The sequence below is a fragment of the Peromyscus maniculatus genome, chromosome 2 (genome assembly GCF_049852395.1).
Source record: "Peromyscus maniculatus bairdii isolate BWxNUB_F1_BW_parent chromosome 2, HU_Pman_BW_mat_3.1, whole genome shotgun sequence".
Lineage (NCBI taxonomy): Eukaryota > Metazoa > Chordata > Mammalia > Rodentia > Cricetidae > Peromyscus > Peromyscus maniculatus.
The window spans coordinates 164,090,808-164,097,714 of NC_134853.1; the positions used below are offsets into that span (position 1 = coordinate 164,090,808).

The following is a 6,907-nucleotide window of genomic DNA, read 5'->3' on the forward strand; positions in this document are numbered from 1 at the left end:
CCCTTAATTATCTCTAATTATGTAGATTTAAACCCTCTAGTAAAAAAATACATCAGAATTACAAGCAGATTTTCTTATTTCAATGTTTATTTTACTTGAGTGGCAGTAGCAGACAATACTGACAGATGTGTTGTAGAACATTTGTCATTGGAGGGCAACAACATAGTTTATATTCTTCAATGGAAAACCAGCAGTTCTGTGCTTCTATCTCATCTTTCTCTCACAGATCACACACAACTTAAGCATTTCCTTCCACAGTAAATGAAAACACAGCAAAGACTCAAATACAAGCCATTCTTCCTTCATTTCATTCAGAGAGCACAGTTATCATTATATACCCTTAATGTAGCTGATGACAGCATTTACAATGTTCATGGAGCGGGGAAAAGAGAAAGGCTGCTTATCAAACAAAATGATGCATCGGTGAAAGCCATCCTCCACATGGTCAGGTCACAGGGATACCCTTGTCTTCAAAGCACTTCTTGTAGAGCAAGGCATCATCACAGAGTGTGTCATTATCATAGTTCACCGGGAATGCCTGAGGAATCTGAGCAATGATCTTGTTATCTCCTAGGAGAGGTAAAATTTTTGCATCTAAAATATGCTTGGATTCCAGATAGGCAGCTGAGATGAAAGGTCACAACTTGGGCTGGAAATTTTTACTCCTGAACCTTTGGGGAATGTTGTCAGATCTGAAACACTTCTTATATTTCTTCCAGATGTTCAGGGATACACAAGCTCCTGTCCACATGGCATCTTTCAAAGAGCAGTCAATGTCCAGGTATTTACAAATAAGTGTAATCATTAAGTCTCTGATAAAAAAAATGGGAGATTTTGTTTCTGCATTTGTGATGGGATCTGCACAATTGGAGTAATCAGAACTTGAGCCTGGATCTGGGGGAGATTGGCTTGACGGACCAAAATCTGAGTGACAGTGGCCACAGTCTAACCTCCAATACTTTCTCCACAGAGCACCACCCGGGAGGGGTCTACCCCATAGGTTTGCAGGCCCTTCAGGGAGTGGATGGAGGCATTCACGCAACCCAAGTAAATGGCAGGGTGATGATGGTCAGGAACCTTGTGGTACCTAAGAAGGGTGAATAAGGCACATGCGCATATACACACAGGTCACTGAAGGCCATTGCAAACAGCATTCTCTATGCTCACAGGAGACCAAACATGATCCTCAGAATGACCCTAATTAAAGATGTCTGTCTTTGTTTCTCTTACTTGGAACCCGAAGAAACCTGTCTAGAGTCAAGGAGACCAGGAATTTCCATTCCAACCCACACCATGATTCATAGGTGAGTAGTCAGGACCAGGTGAATTCAAAGCTGTTTCTTTGGAAATCAGAAAAACCAGCAAATATCCAGAGATGACAACTGGAACTTTGATGGCCCCACCTCTCCATGGACTCACCTCTCCATGATGTATTGAGCACGTGTTGAACATTGGTAAAAATCACTGCCAGCCACTCTCAAGTATTTTCTTGCCTATTTATTGGGGAAGCTCCTTTAGTTGAGCTGGTAACAGCAAGGTAGAAATACTGGCTATAGTGACACCAGACCAGTGGCTTCAGAATGACAACAGAGGCAGAGGCAGAACCACACGAGCAGACAAGGATGAGGACCATCAATGGCCAGGCCAAAGGAGTAGCCAAAAGCTATTATAGCAATACGGCAGACTTGCAGAAACTGCTAGAAGCACTGATTAAGACAGGGGTAGAGATGAGAGCACACCAGCAAGAGAGAATAAATGCTTTCCAAAGCATCATCCCAGCAACCTCCATCTTCAACTTGACATTCAGCTGACCACCCAACAACAATACACAATTTCAATACCATTCCCCTGCTAAGAGTGGAGCCAGGGTTAGGTCTGTATCCACTATATCTGTCCTTCCTTCAGTGTTTAAAAGGTTTATGTGTTTCTAGAATGTAGTCTTTTATTTTAATTAACTTCACAAAAATATGACCCTGTTTATAAAGCTTTGACTAGGGCTTTCCCATGAGTCCCCACTACCTGGGATTCCTCATATCGTTGCAAGTCCATCATGTTTATTTAATGTAAGGTGAAGTAACTCTTCATATGGGCAGAGTGCTCTTTAATTTCATACACTCTCCAAAACCAGTCATTCATGCACTCTATAGTGATGGGCATCTAGAGAGGCATCAGATATTTTGTAGGTAATGTATAGGGTGTGAGGGCAAGAAACTCGTGAGGGAAGGGTCCCTGACTCTGGTCTCCATTCACAAAAAAAATATCCACCCAAGAAACGCACTCATCTGTGAATAAGTCACCAATAGTTGCAGGCCACACACCCCACCATCAGCACCACTGAGTCTGTCTCACTGGCCAGGAGGTTGCCCAGGCCATGGTAAAAGTCTACAAGAGAAGAACCAGTGTTAAAGCAGTTGTGACAAGAACCAAGCACTTTCCACCACAGCCCCTCAGACAGCAGCTACTGTCCTGCACCCAGAGGTGACATCTCCTCTCTGAAGTTCAGAGAAGTTCAGTGGCTACAGGACATGAAGGGCAGGAAGAGACAGAAGAGACGAGATTGCAGGGGGCATCCAGGGGGTGGGAGAGGCTTCAGTGCAGCAGTGAGAAGCTCTGAAGTGTATTTTGGGGTTCTTCAGGTGGGAAGAGAAGACTGAAGCTAAAGATGATGACTGGAGCCCAGACACTGTGTTCTGGGCTTAGCAGTGAAGGGAAGGAAGTGAACGGATTTTCTCACCATGTGTCAGCCAAGCTGAGCAAAGTGCAGGAATCTGAGGGTGTTGTGAAAAGGCAGATATGGCCAGTACTATGAGTGCAGAGGAAAGGTAGGAGTCACATCTAGATCCAGGACAGCCCTTCTCTGACATGCTGCCCCAATGTAGACTTAGATCAACATAGAAACCATTGCTGTGTAAGCTACAACTCACAGACTGGGGTGAGCCCTGAGCTCTGCACCCAACCTCTCTTTAAGAGGCTCCAACTTCTACCTTCATTACTCCCTCCTGACAAGTCCTCATGAGAACATGTGCCAGATTCTACCTTTGATGAAGACCTTACTTCCCACCTCGAATGGAAGCTCCTTACCCAGGCTTCCAATCATAACACCTCCTCCATGATAAAAGATGATGCCTCGGTGGGGCTTAGAAGACACTTCCTTGGGCTTGAACAGCCTCACAGGGACTGTTCCAAAATGAGTGTCAGTCACCAACACATTAGGATCCTTCTTTATCATCATTAGGCCTTGGAGAAACTGTAAAAACCTGGGCATGGCATAAATTCTCAGTTTCTCTAGTATGTTCCCCTGTAGTAGACAAAGGATGGAAAGTGAGGCATAAGACAGTACGGTGGGCAAGTAGAAGCTGGAGCCACTTAGCATTGCTCAGGTGTATTCACACTCCTCACTTACTTACTGCATGTTCAAAGGAATGAAGGGAACATAACTCACTGTGCATTCTTTAGACAGGTGAGCATGTTCGAACTTTTCTTCCCACAAGATCCTGAATGAATGATGATGTTGCTGTGATTGAAGTGTTAGCCTCCATCATTACTCATTCAAATTCCATTGCCAGTGTTAAGAGGTCAGCAGTTTAAATGGTGATGATGTGGTATCCTCTTAAATCCTGTATGAGGTGACTGGGATAAGTATCTTCATGAGAGGCTCCTGACAATGAGGTCACCTGGTTTTCTGTTCTATGAGCATAGGCATACTTTCCTTTTCTACTAACAGGTGACATAAGATGGTCCATTGCTGGAACCACTGCTCTGGGGATTCCCAAACTCCAACAACAGGTACAGCTATTACTCCTTGCTCTGGGCTAAACCAAACTGTTTGGTGTGGTCATAGCAGACCAAAAAGGTAAAAAGATGAACAGAGACCCCATCGAGGTGCCTTAGGATAAAAGACCCAGATAATTGAGAAAAATCAATAGAATATTTTTATCTGTTAGACCTTGATAATGCATATTTTCTTAGTGTTTCTTTGTTCCCTGGATCTCAAGGCCAATTTGTATTCACTTGAAACCATCAATAGCATACCTTGAGATTTATAACCACAGTCTCAGTATTTGTCATGGGATGGTGACCCAGGACCATGCTTTATTAACCTACCCATCCTCTGTAAAAGAAAAAAATTCCATTGCATAGAATAATAATCTCTTAGTGTTCTACAAATTCAGAATTCACATAAATGGAATACAAATGCATGTCAAAAACAGATGTTGGAGGATGAGAGATCAATCCAACAGAGTACAAGGAGCAGGCATAGCTATAAAATTCTTGGGAGTGCTATGGTCCAGTAAGACATGTATGATGCCAGACAAAGTAATTGAGCAAACCTTCACAACCCAGTGTCTGCAAACGTAAAAGAGGTACAGATATTCTTAAACTGCTGGGATGCTGGCAGATTTTTCACATGCCAGCTTGCCCACTGTACAAGTTGGTAAAGAGAGTGACCATATGGAACTGAGAAAAAAAGACACAAGGGACTTTTAATGAGGCTTTGATAAAGTATTAATCTGAAGGCTTAGATCATTGTAGGACCACATAAACAACTGTTGGCACTTCCACCCCAGTGGGGACAACAGATATGTGTGGGGCATGTAAATAAGTCAAGTGACCCGAGAGAGACTAGGAAGTACACTACATCAAACCTGCATATTTCAGGGAGGGATGCAAATATGCGTGCATGGACACCAAAACAGGCTTCTTGCAAGCATTTCCATGTAAACAACTGACTATCAAAGCCACTCTAGAGCATCACACAACTCAGTGGTAAATGTGGGCACTCACAGAGACTTGGTGGTGACAAGAGTAGCTGTTTCACACACTGATGTGCCAAAGGTGACTGAATACAAGCAGGTTCAATGACACATCCACCACCATACAGAATGACTGGGCCTGGGTTTCTTTTTTAATAGATTATTAAAACAATAGTTAAAGAGCTTAAGTACAGAGGCAGCCTGCAGGGGTGAAAAGGGCACCCCCAGAGGTCATAACTTTGTTAAATGAAAACCCCAGGTGCCAGACATGGGTTACCTCCCTACAAGTTGTTGGCCAGGGTGGCACCTGAGGCCCCATAAAACATAAAGGCTCTGGCCACTGTGGTTGGATACCTGCCAGGACTAGATGGTAAAACTATTGTTAAAGATATCATGTGATCTGGCTGCAGTACAGGAAGAAATAAAGCTGGGACAGAGATAGAAGTTTTCTTCTTACTGACTATCTTCATAGTGCCAGAATGTGCTATGTGGGCTGCTGGAAGTAAACAGTCACAGAAAGACATGCTCATCTATGGTCTCTGCATGCTATAGTACCAAATTCCAGAAAAGATGTACCTGCATGTGAAATAGGGACGTGGCTATTGTGGAACAATGAACAGCTTTCCATTGCACGTAAGACCCACTACACATGAGAGAGTTCGTATCTGGTACTGTAAACTAAGACAAAAACCCAGTGGCTAGGGAGGTCACAGCTTCCAGAGGAAGATTCTACAAAGAAAGAGAACCAACTTCCCTCATGAATACTTTTGCAAAAATACTCACAAATAGAATTCAAGAACACATCAAAAGATCATCCACCATGATAAAGTAGGCTTTATCCCAGAGATGCAGGGATGTTTCAACATATGAAAATCTGTCAATGCAATCTACCATGTAAACAATCTGCAAGAAAAAAAAACACATGATCATCTCATTCAATGTTCAAAAAGCTTTTGACAAAAATCCAACACCCCTTCATGACAAAAGTTTTAGAGAGATCATGGATACAAGAATTATACCTAAACATAATAGAGACAATTTACAACAAGCCTATAGACAACATCAAATTAAATGGAGAAAAACTCAAAGCATTTCCACTATAACCAGGAATAAGACAAGCCTGTCCACTCTCTATATTTCTATTCAATATACTACTTGAAGTTCTAGCAGGAGCAGTAAGACAACTAAAGGAGATGAAGGGAATACAAATTGCAAAGAAGTCAAAGTATCACTATTTGCAGATGATACAATAGTATACCTAAGTGATCCCAACAATTCTTACCAGGAAACTCCTACAGTTGATAAATGCCCTAAGAAAAGTGACTGAATACAAGATTAACTCAAAAAACCAGTAGCCCTTTTATATACAAATGAATAACAAGTTGAGAAAGAAATCAGGAAAACAACACCTTCATGATAGCCACACATAATATAAAATATACTGGAGTAATTCTTATCAAGGAAGTGAAAGACTTGGATGATAATAACTTCATGCCTTTAAAGAAGGAAATTGAAAAATAAATCAGAAGATAGAAATATCTTTGATTGTCATGGATTGGTAGGATTAACATAGTAAAAATGCCTCTCTTGCCAAAAACAATCTAAGATTCAACACCATCACCATCACCATTTGAACACCATTTTACATACTTTAAAAGAATACTCAACTTCATACAGAAAAAATAACCAGAATAGCAAAAAGACATAGACCAGTGATAAACTACAATTAAAAAGTTGTCACATGTTTAACAAAAACCAGAATAGCTAAAATAATACTCTAGAATAAAGGAACTTCTGGGGGTTATGGTGGTATTTTATTTGTACTGAAATGTGATTTTAATCGTATGTTAATAAAGTTGCCCGGGGGGGGGGGGCGGGTCAGAGCTATTAGAGCCATAGCAAGAGCATGGCAGTGGTGGCGCATGCCTTTAATCCCAGCACTTGGTAGACAGAGCTAGGTAGATCTCTGTGTGTTCAATGATACAGCCAGCATTGGAGACATGCCTCAATCCCAACCATAGAAGACCTGAAAGTCTCTACAGACAGGCAGTGAAGAGGCAGTCATGTGTTTGGGTTTACAACCAATGAGAAGGCAGAACAGAAAGACTATATAAAGACAACCACACAGGAAGTAGGCCCCTTTTTTGGAGAGG

General features: G+C 41.9%; 1 pseudogene; it reads right to left on the reverse strand.

The window, feature by feature from the left end:
* Positions 1–330: 330 nt before the first annotated feature.
* On the reverse strand, positions 331–4,089 carry LOC102908904 (arylacetamide deacetylase-like 4; annotated as a pseudogene).
* Between the last annotated feature and the right edge of the window lie 2,818 nt (positions 4,090–6,907).